Consider the following 12,204-nt stretch of genomic DNA (forward strand, 5'->3'; position numbering starts at 1 on the left):
CATTAGGGACTCTAATGCAGAACTCTCCCCTGGGAGATGAGCTAGGTGGGCTATGGTCCATAATGTGATAGATTGAAGATGTTTTGATGCACGGTGAGATCGTTGCCCCCCTTCATTCCCCACTTCCTATCAATGGCCTTCTGGAAGTCCAAATATACCTTCTATTAATAATTTCCTCCTGAAAGAATTCTAGTGGATTTGTGAGGCAAATGCAGAAACTTCCATTCCATTCCCCATGGCACCTGTGCCTTTTCGGTGAGTTTATTAGCATGTGTTGGCCTCAGGAGCTTTCAGTAGGAAGGTTCCTCCCCTGAGTATATATTGTTAGACAGAAGAAGATAATTATGAGGCGGATCAATGTTGTAGCTATTCAAGTTACAACAGCAACAACCACCTGTCTTTATAAAGTGCCTTTAATGTAGCAAAATGTAAAGTTGCTTCACAAGAGTGTTAATAAACAACGTATTGATATCCAACCACTTAAGGAGATATTAAGACAGTCAAAGAGAAGTTTTAAGGTCGACCTTAAATGAGGAGAGAAACAAAGGACCGCAGATGCTGGAATCCAGATGAAAAACACAATGATGCTGGAGGAACTCAGCAGGCCAGGCAGCATCCGTGGAGAAAAGCAGGCGGTCAACGTTTCGGGTCAGGACCCTTCTTCAGGACTGAAGATAGGAAGAGGGGAAGCCCGATATATAGGAGGGAAAAGCAGAGCAGCGATAGGTGGACAAAAGAGGGGAGGCGGGGTGGGCACAGGGTGGTGATAGGTCGATGCAGGTAAGAGACAGTGATGGGCAGGTGCGGGGGAGGAGGGGAGAGCAGATCCACCGGCGGATGGGTCAAAACAATTCTTCTCATCTCCACTGTCTCCTTGTTCTTCAGCCACTTGCTGCCGAGGCTTCACCTGTTGGAACGGAAGAAGAAATGTGCAATTGTGAGGTTGTAGTGAGGTGAACGCAGGAAAAAATGAGCAGTACGTGCTTCCTCCATCTGTAGCTTTGGCGTCAGAAGAGGTCATGGGATGAGGACAAGGTTGGGTATGAGAGGTAGAGCTAGCTATGAGGAGGCCACAATCTTTGAAAGTTTCAGTCCCACTCACTAATGACTGCCAGCACCTCCTTCTCTGTGGTGTAGGTGCATCTCTCCCACTAGGGGGCATCTCCTGCTACTTACAGTTGTGCACCACCTTGTCCTGCAAGGGAGAGGAATGTGCATCGGACATTTGAGTGATGTACTGTCATGATGGAATAACCAACGGTATGGGCAGGCAATGAGATATGGGTATGATGTTTGTGTTAAGTGCGTACAAATACAGGGGAGAATGTTTGGTATGAATCCTGATTGATTGAAATTATTGCTATGTGAATAATGAGAGGTGAATTGTGCAGTGTTGAGGTTTGGTTGGTAAGAGTTGGCATCAAAGATGCAATCACTGACCTTGACCACTCTCATGTCATTGGATTTAGAATGCATCCAGGTCAGGTCCTTGAGACCAAGTTCTTCCCATTTACTCCCACTGCCTTTTGAGCATGTGTCTCAAGGGTTTCCCGGTCAACTTCTCTTGCTTCTCACTTCCAGAGCTTCACAGGCTAAATTACGACTTGAGATTTCACAAATTTCTGCCGAATAGTTCAATTTAATCGAACGTGAGGAAGTGATTTGATCAATGTTTTCACTGTGTTAAGGGGAACTGATAGCTTCACTTTATCTACCCTATTTCTATTGGCTGGGACATCTGGACCAAGGAGCAGTCTACATTTCAGACCAGTCCTTTCAGAAGTGAAGTTAGGACTCCCTTTTAGACCCAAAAGGGCAGGAGTTTGGAATGCTCTTCTAAAAATGGCAGCTGATGTGAGGACATTTGTTTATTTTAAATCTAAGATTGAAAAGTTTTTGTTAATTCTGGGTATTAAGAGATATGGAGGCAAAGGTACTTAGATCACAGTTCAGCCGTAGTGTCACTGAATGCAGGAACAGCCTTAAATAGTTAAACAGCTCACTTCTGCTCCTGTGTCGTCCCTCCTGCCAGGCTCTGATGTACTGGAGCTTGCATTCTTATTGTTTTCATGTGAGGTTCACTCCCCGCCTGACAGCCAAGACCTGCTGCTACCACAATGCACCTTCCAAGGTGCAGGCCAGCTTTAGGAAGTGCAGCCTGGATTCATCCGGTGCAGCAAACGATGCTTCTCGCAGCCTTCTGTAGCCATCAACAGCACGGTTCACCCTGGCTAGACACACAAGTCATTATAATGAGCAGACAGTATGCTGCTTTCATGCTTTGTGTTATTGGGGGTATCAGATTTGGACTCACTAGACTCTCTCCTCAGTTATTGGAGGTCTGCAAGTGGTGAGTGTGTTTTTATACATCTGTCTACTTTGGGGTTGCTCTAAGGTACAATCATTTGGAAGATCAAGGTCACATCTTTTGGACTTACCTTTCATTTAGTACTGGATATTATAGAATTATAGTGCCATGCAACCCTTGGGCCCACTATGTCTATGCTAACCATCAAGCCTTCATCTACACTAAACCCTTGTGTTGGGCACTCCTACCATATTTTTGCTTTTCACATTTAAACAATGCCACATCCTCTCTGCACTGCAGGGCCTCTACTGAAGCAGGCATCCATTCCCTGGATGTACAAAAATAATTCCAATTGTACCATTTAAAAATCTTATTTCCAGCTCCTAGGTGGGCAATCTCAGAGCAAGGTAGAAAAGTAATCTCATAGGAAGTGAGCTCCAGGGATGAGCTGTTTGTTTTAATTTTTTTCTATCTTTGTCTTCCTCTCCCTGGACGTTTAATTTCTGTTGCTTTGGCTGATTTCTTTTCCTTTCTTACATCATCTGCTGTTCTGGTGCCCAGGGGACAGCTTGTTGTGAAACTCCGAAAAATACCCTGTTTGTGCCCTTCAATACAGCTTGGTGTAAATTGATTTTTTAGTTACCTTCATTTTGTGCTGAAAACATTTGCTTCAATTGGAAAAGATGAAATATTCAGAAGATATATCCCCACATTTACTTCAACATTACATTTGTTTGTCCAACATCCTTTAGAAAGAGTGTCGTGTTTACCCATGACACAAGAAATTCTGCAGATGCTGGAATCTGGAGCAATACACAAAAAGTGCTGGAGGAACTCAGCAGGTCAGGCAGCATCCACGGAGGGAAATAAACAGTTGACGTTTCGGGCCGAGACCGTTCATCAGGACTGGGAGGACAGAAGCCAAAATAAGAAGGTGGGGGGACGGGGAGGAGCACGCGCAGGCGGGAGAGAGGTGAGTTCAGGTGATGGGCGAGTCCAGGTGAGAGGGGGAAGGTAGGTGGGTGGGGGAGGGGGAGAAGATGTAATAAGCTGAGAAGTGGTAGGTTTACCCATGTTATCCTATATGTGACTCCAGACTCATGCCATGTGATTGACTCTCAGCCGTCTCGTGAAACAGTTTGGCCAGCCATTAAGGATAAATGCTGACCTTAGCAGTGAAGACTAAAGAAAAGCTTTTATTTTGAAGTCCCGATAATTTAGTGATTGAAGGCACATAGTGATGTCACACAAAGTCATAGAGAATAGGATGTCCTATATATAATCACCAGGTCCAGAAGTGTGGTAGCTATGGAACGTGGGGGTTGGTGGAAACCGTTAGAATATTTTGTGATTACATATCCAGTAAGTGTCTGCAGCTCAAGGAACTTCATCTCAGAGTTGATGAGCTTGAGTCTGAGATTCGGGCACAGCATTGCATCGGGAAGGGGGAAAGTTACCTGCGTATGGTCCTGTTCCAAGAGGCAATCACACTCCTCTGATTTCTTTGATGCATTTATTCAAGGACATAGATGAGCCAGCGTTTAATAGTCCGTCCCTAGTTGCCCTTGAGAAGGCGGTGGTGAGCTGCCTTCTTGAACCATGGCAGGACTGTAAAATTGGTCAGTCAGTCAGGAGGGACAGGAGGATGTGTCTACAGGTGAGATAAGCATGGGGATTCAGAAGCATTATTTGGAGCATTGACCAACATGTATGAAGTTCTAGTGGCCTGTGTGATGAGAGCAGAAACCACAGGGCAGCACAGTGAGTTCACCTACGCGATGTGTCCAAGGACAGGGTTACTTAACCATGAACAAGTAACTCACCGACGCTCAGGACTGATGTGGTAGGCGCAGTGCAGATGGAGTGGTGAAATCCTACCAGAATTCATGATCCTTGTGCCAATCCAGTGGGTGTTAGTGAAGACAGGATTGTGCCCACTGTGTGTTACCATAGCCACAAAGCCCGTGGGTGTTCGCAATCTTAGATCACAGATCAGATGAGGAACTGGACAGATGCCTGCAACCAGCAGCCACAATGCAGCTTGAATCAGCGATTGAAAGTAAAAGTCAAGGTCAATAAAGGTATGTGGGAAACTACTTTGTAATAAGTCATTTAATAAATAAAGCAGAGTGAGTTTATGGAATGAAAAATCCTTATTCTGTTGATAAGGTACCCTCGATTACCCTTGATAAGATATCCTTAGAACAAACACAATTGCTTCACTCACCACCATCTGCTATTCAATATTAATTCCACTGATGATGTCCTGAGGTACTCATCATTGAAGAAAATATGCAATGGTTATTAATGTCTTGGCACAGTGGTATCACTCTACACAAAGCCAACAATCAGTGGGTTCCAGATGCATTCAGTACCGGGCTGACATCTCAGTGAAGTTCTATGCTGTCCTGCACTGATGCAGGTGCTATCTTTTGGATGAAAGATTAGAAAGTGGTTAGTCATATGATTCTTTTGTAGGAAAGCCTCTATTTAGTGCTATCTGACAGCATAATTGGGAAGCAATCGATCAATCCTAAAGACCATTCTTGGCAATGATTACATTTTCCCACCAATTAATCGGCTGTGCAGTGATTCCTTGGGAAAATGATGCTCTGTAGATTAGAACATTTTGATTAGTGGATTCACTACAATGCAGCTCTCACAGATACAGGTTCCAGCTGGGCCACGACAAGAGATGAAGGTCAACAACACTCATGACGCATCGTTCACTACGTAAACACGCTCTGGAAAGGGTGGCATTAATAGACAGCCCCTGCTGTGCTTTAAGGATAATGTCACCTTCATTGTGACCTTTCTGGTGGATGAGACGTTAGTAAAGTGGAAGAATTCCCAGTGAATCGTCATATATTGGGTCTTACATAGTTGAACACTGCTATTGACCATCAATGGGAATGTCTTCAGAGAACCTTGACGAATAGACCACACGTTGGAATGCAGCAGTCTGAAGCCCCCTTCATGGTTCGAAGGTTGGGGACAGCACAACGGCACAGCCGGTAGAGCTGCTGCCTCACAGCTCCAGTGACCTGGGTTCAATCCTGACCTCCGGAGCTGTCTACATGGAGTTTGCACGTTCTCCCTATGACGGCGTGGGTTGTCTCTGGTTTCCTTCCACATCCCAAGGACGTGCGGGTTGGAGGGTTAGTTGGCTGCTGTAAATTGTCCCCAGTGTGCAGGTGAGTGGTAGGAAACAGGGGGAGTTGATTAGGATAGGATTAGTGTAAAAGCAAAGGGTGCATGAAGGTTGTTGAGGGCTCAGTGGATCAAAGAGCCTGTTCCCATGCTGTAAGTCTCTGTGACTCAAGAGCAGATTGATATTGTTACCGTGCAAATGTATTTCCAAATTACATCCCACCATTCTACAACAATATAAACATGAACAACCAGTGATCAATCATGAGGATACCTCCAATAGCAATATTTCTCAGCAACAACTGGTCAGCAGCATGAGTACAAATAGTCGTCACATAATTCATAGAGTCCACCAGGATATGACCTACGATGATCAGTTATAGGGGCTTCCATCACAGAGGTTACTAGGAATGGTTGATTCTTCTGCAAGACAGGAGCATTTGTCTCTTTAATTTTTTATATTAATAAGGGAATGCGGCACCAGACCCCCCCCCCCCCTTTCTGTAATCTAGGATGAAAATCGAAACAAAAACTGCAGATACTAGAAATCTGAAATCAAAGACCAAAATGCCAGAAACACTCAGCAGGTCAGGCAGCATCTGTGGAAAGAGAAATAGAGTCAATGTTTCAGGTTAGAGAGCCTTTGACAGTCATCTAGTGTTAATCTTTTTATTGAAGGAAATATCTCAACAAACGGAGAACATGTTTTTCTGGGGTGCTGCTGGATAATGTCCTGGTTACCATATCATTACTGTGAACAAAACCTTCCTAGCCTTATCTAAGTAGAATAAAAGCAATATAATTTTTAATTAGCATGACAATAAACATTGGAGATGGAAAGGAAGTTTTCTGAGTGTACAGTATTTGTTAATTTACAATCTAGTGCCTGCCCTGTGTGAGTGCCCCACAGCTTAGCCAGCACTCTCTACCACCCCTCTCCTCTTGCCGACACTCACACAGATGGTTGCAGCCAGGTTGCTGGTGGACTACCTCTTCCCTTCACTTGGACGGGTCTGTAATGTTCAAGACAGATGATCAGGATTACCTGTTGTCCGTGATGACATCAGACTGCAATAGTATGCTACATGGAACCACAGTCTGGATGTCTGGCTGTATGCTGAGAGTAAGCCAAGGGTGTAAGTAAACTGCAATGGGCTGTGGTGGTCTATCCATTAAACAGAGATGGAAGCGTTCAGTAGAAATGCATGAACTGGTATGACTGTACTGGTTTGAAATTTATGTTATGTTCATCCCTGGAGTGTGCATATTGCCTGAGAGCCAGTGGAGGGAGGAGCAAATCTAAATTCCTGAGGGATGAGAGAATTGTCAAGCTCCACAACGCCAACAGACCTCTCAGGGGATTGCGGAGACAATACTGTTCTGATCTGCTTTGATCCAAAATGCACTCCGATCATTTCACCCTCCGGACTTGGCCAGGTCTGACTAACATGTCCCACATCCCAGCTGTCTGCTGCCTGATATTTTTTCTTCAGAATACTCCTGTGAGTCAGCTCCCTGCTTCAGCTAAACAGCAAATTGCTTCCAATGGAGACCAGCCACACCCTAGGGGAATGGGCAAGAGAGATGAATTCACAGGTGGCGTCTCTCTGTTCTGGAGAACAGCAAACTGCTCGCAGCTTTACTTGGGTCAGCCTGGCACTGGGACTCCAGATGGGATCCATCTGTGCCTCCATACCAATTTACTGCATAGCCTCCGTGTAATGGGATTACTGCCGGATCTTTGCAAGTAATGGTGTGTCAGCTCCAGAGTGGAAGACTGCTCCTTGGTCCTGCGCAACCTCATGAGAGGAGGGAGGTGGATACATCCACACTCCTTGCCATCTCCTACACTCAGTCAGACCGGTCTGTCAAGGCATTGACCACATCAGACCATGACCCGGCAGCCTTCTCATAAATGCTTTTTGCTGCTGCCACCTCACACCTCCGAGCCTCTGTCACTATCTCCACTCCCCCCTCCTCCACCTGCCCATCACCCCTCCTCACCTGGATCCACCTATCGCTTGCCAGCTCTTGTTCCAGCCCCTCCCCTCCCCTCCCCTATACCTACTATCTCCCCTCTATCTTTCAGTCCAGATGAAGGGTCTCGACCTGAAATGCAAACTGTCCATCCCCCCCCCCCCCGCCCCACTGATGCTGCCTGACCTGCTGAGTTCCTCCATCATTTTGTTTGTTCCTCCAAATTCCAGCATTTGCAGTCTCTTGCGCCTCCCTTTGGTAGTCCCCCTCTGTCTCCTCTGAAGCAGCACATATGTAAGCACTCCTCCACGGAGTGGCCACATCAGATTCCCTGACTTCTCCTGAGGACAGCCCACTGGAGCCAGGTCTCTCTTCCCATCCATCACGCCCCCTAAACGAAGTAGCTCTTAGTGCCGGCAACTTCTTTCTAACTTTTTTCTAGTTCTGATGAAAAATCATCAGCCTGAAACATTAACTCTGTTTTCCTCCCCTAGATGCTGCCTGAACTGCTGAGTATTCAGTGCTTTTAGACCAGAACTGAAAGGTGGTGCCGACTGACGTCAGGTGCATCGTACAAGTCAAGTCAAGTTTATTGTCATTTGCACAAGTACGGTGAGGTACAGGTACAATGAAAAACTTACTTGAAGCAGCATCGCAGTCAGTAGGGTTGTGCAGGTTCAGACAACAGTGTACTCTTTCACCACTTCATTATCAATGATGTCATCCCATTCCTTCTGCTTGAGGTACGGTAGTGTAGCAGTTAGCATGACACTATTACAGCGCCAGCGACCCGGGTTCAATTCCGGCCGTTGTCTGTAAAGAGTTTCTACATTCTCCCCGTGTCGCGTGGGTTTCCTCCAGATGCTCCGGTTTCCTCCCACATTCCAAAACCATACGGGTTAGGAAGTTGTGGGCGTGCTATGTTGGCGCCAAAAGCGTGGCGACACTTATGGGCTGCCCCCCAGAACGCTCTACGCAAAAGATACATTTCACTGTGTGTTTCGATGTACATGTGACTAATAAAGATATCTTATTCTCTTCCTGTGCCAGTGAGTGAACTCGGAGTGGGGTCACAGATCTTAGGATATACTGAAAATGAGAAATAACTTGAGAGGCAGAGGGAAGCTATGTGCACTGTGCAGCTGCAGGAGTCCACGACACGTGCACTGATAAAGATTGATTGGGGTCCTCCATATGAAGAAGGCATATAAAAGACTTGTTTTACCAGAGAGCTTTGTAGCCTCCTCAGCCTAGGCTTGGGCTGCCCTTACATCTGTGAAGCAGAGGATGCTGTCTGCAGTTTATGAGATGCAGTTTCCCTGACCTGGAACTGAAAGGCATCCATTTATTGTGAGCAATTACAGATCCAGATCAATGGCTGCATGTTTGGGGTTTGGTGGGGGGAGATGTGGCGTTGACTGAGTTGGGGGGGGTGTTGTGGGTCAATAACAGTGGAGGAGGGGGTGACTGTGGGTGGGAGTGATGTGATAAGATAAGATAAGATAAGATCAGATCAGATCTTTATTGGTCACATGTACATTGAAGCACACAGTGAAATGCATCTTTTGCGCAGTGTTCTGGGGGCAGCCCGCAAGTGTCACCACGCTTCCGGCGCCAACGTAGCATGCCCACAACTTCCTAATCCATACGTCTTTGGAATGTGGGAGGAATCCCGGAGGAAACCCACGCAGTTATGGGGAGAACATAGAAACTCCTTACAGACCAGCCAGAATTGAACCCAGGTCGCTGGTGCTGTAACAGCGTTACACTAACCGCTACACTACTGCGCCTGTGATGAGTGGGTCAGTAATTGTGGGGGTGATAGGTGGGTTAATATGGGTGACTGAGAGGGTACATGGGGCTTTAACCATGAGGGAGGGGCTGGTGGGGGTATGTGGATCGGGACGGAGGAGTGTAGGGAGGGGAAGGTGCTGAAGGCAACTTCTTTGAGGAGGAGATGCTGAAACTTTCACCTTTACATATGAGGTCACAGTTTTTTCCCAACCTTGCTCCATATCCCTCAGCCTGTCGCTCCTGGAGCTCGGAATTTCAGCCAGCTCCTCGATGACTGCCATTGAGTGTCCCCTGCACACAAGGACCCCCTCTGACTGTGTATCTCATCTATTAATGTCTGCTTATCCCTGTCTGTAAAACAGGGATGGGGGGCAGGGCCAGTGTAAGAAGCTCCCCTGCCTCTCTCCCCTCTCTGCTGGATGTTGGTGCTGCTCGCAAGTGTGTCCCTTTAAGGTCTGAAGCCCGACATGTTTATTGCACAGCTAACTACTGGCAGCTGCTGCGACGTCGGTGTTAAGACCATTGCACTGCTCTGCTCAGAAGTGTTGCTTTGGTGAAACGCATTGTATATTTGTACAACGATCATGGTCCATTCAGTGTGGTAAAACCACAATTATTTAGTTCTGACATGTTTTCTAGGCATTGATTTCTTAAACTCAGAATAACAGAGTTTTTAAAAGCATCATTGCTACAGCTGAGCCAAGGCTAACTCTTCATAAGTTGCCAAAGCACCAGCTGTTTTCTACCAGTTACAGCCTGCTTCTCTTGTACTGTTGCTGGTTTTACATTTGCAAACCGACCACGCAGATTCTGTTTTGGACTCCCACATGGTTATAAAAAGAGAATTTCCATTTATATAGAGTCTTTCATAAATCAGAAATAAAAGCAGAAGAATGCTGGAAATAATCAGCAGGTCAGGCTGCATCTGTGGAAAAAAACTGACAACATCTCAGGTCGAAGTCCTTTCATCAGTTTGATCCAAAATTTGCTCACAGTGTTACGTACCAGCAACAACAGAAACATGAGCCAGGTTTCCACGTTAAAATCTATTTATTAATAACTACTTATAATAATCAGAGAAAATAAAAACGTTAGATATCAGACATTGGCCCCAAAATAACCCGAAGTGTGTGTGTGGCGAGTTCCCAAACCCCAAGTCTAAGAACAGTTCTCAAAGTTCAGTTCAGCAAGTCATGAAGCAAAACGATGAGCAAAGGCTTTTGAAAACCACATTAGGATGTAGAGAGAATGTAGAGAGAAGGTGTTTACGAATTCCACAAGTTCCACGATGGAACCAATACGACGCCTCAATCACCGATGATCTCTATTGTTTAGCTCCGAAGTATCTGCCACACCGAGGGCACTCGATACGTGGCCGCCCACAGATATACCTACTTTCCATTACAGGTTAACGACAAAGTGGACTCCACAGCTTACTCCAAAAATCCGTACATGGATTTTAAAGTGACAGTTGCAACGATTGTTCTTCATCCATAGATACAGAGACTGGCAGTCAGTGCTACCATCTCTCTCTCTCTCTCTCTCTCTCTCTCTCTCTCTCTCTCACAGTAGTCAGATAAAGCCACACATCTTAAGTCATCTTAAAGGGACACTCATCAGGTAGCAACCTGGGCTCATAACAACAGCATTATTCTACAAATAACCATGTGGATAATGTGTTTCCTTTGTTATTGGTGAGAGACTTCAGAGGAGAATTCTCTTGCTTTTCTTCAAAAATTTCTATAAGGGATCTTAAAGTGGGAGTGAAAGTAGATAAGATGGGTATGCAGGATTCTTGAAGACATAAGAGACAGCAGACGCTGGAATGTGTAGCAACAAACAAGGTGCTGGAGGACCTCAGTGGGTGAGGCAGCATCTGTGGAGGGAAATAGATAGTTGATGTTGTGGGTCGCGACACTCCAATTGGACTGGTTTTAAAAGGATCATCGAATGTTTATGATTTGTGGTTGAGATGTAGCTGGGCATAGTGTAGATTTTTAGGCACGTTGCTAGAGGGAAGATATTACAGCCAAGGAAACAGTGCAATAAATACCAGTTCTAAGATGTTTTGAAATCCTCAAAAAATGTATTCCTCCCACCCCAATGGAAGAACATACCTTTCATGTAAAACCAGTTCATGTTTTTATCTCAGTCATCACAATCAGTCCTTAATCAGAGCATAGAACCATAGAACAATACAGCACAATACAGGTCCTTCGGCCCACCATGTTGTGCCGACCTTTAAACCTCACCTAAGACTATCTAACCCCTTCCTCCCACATATCCCTCTATTTTAAATTCCTCCATATGCTTCTCTAGCAATCTCTTGAATTTGACCAATGTACCTGCCTCCACCACCGCCCCGGGCAGCGCATTCCATGCCCCAACCACTCTCTGGGTAAAAAACCTCCCTCTGATATTTCCCTTGAACTTCCCACTTTAAAGCCATGCCCTCTTGTTTTGAGCATTGGTGCCCTGGGAAAGAGGCGCTGGCTGTCCACTCTATCTATTCCTCTTAATATTTTGTACACCTCTATCATGTCTCCCCTCATCCTCCTTCTCTCCAAAGGGTAAAGCCCTAGCTCCCTTAGTCTCTCCTCATAATGCATACTCTCTAAACCAGGCAGCATCCACAGATCCAATGGGAAGCACTGTATTTTGGATATCAAATCTCATCAGAGATATATTTGGGTTGCTTGAGTCACACAGCACAGAAACAAGCCCGTTGGCCCAATGAATCCAATGAGCCCAAGACCCAATAAGCCGATGCCAATCATCCGGCTCTCAGGTGCATAAATCTTAATTACTCCCATTTTATTCCCCCCAGATGCTCCCACTCACCTGTGGCCACCAACCTGCACATCTTTGGGATGTGGGAGGAAACCAGAGCACCCTGGGGGGAAACCCGCACGGTCACAGAGAGAACGTGCAAACTCCACACAGGCAGCACCAGAGGTCAGGACTGAACCTGGGCT

This window comes from Pristis pectinata, chromosome 25 (assembly GCF_009764475.1).
Source record: "Pristis pectinata isolate sPriPec2 chromosome 25, sPriPec2.1.pri, whole genome shotgun sequence".
In the NCBI taxonomy this organism is placed as follows: Eukaryota; Metazoa; Chordata; class Chondrichthyes; order Rhinopristiformes; family Pristidae; genus Pristis; species Pristis pectinata.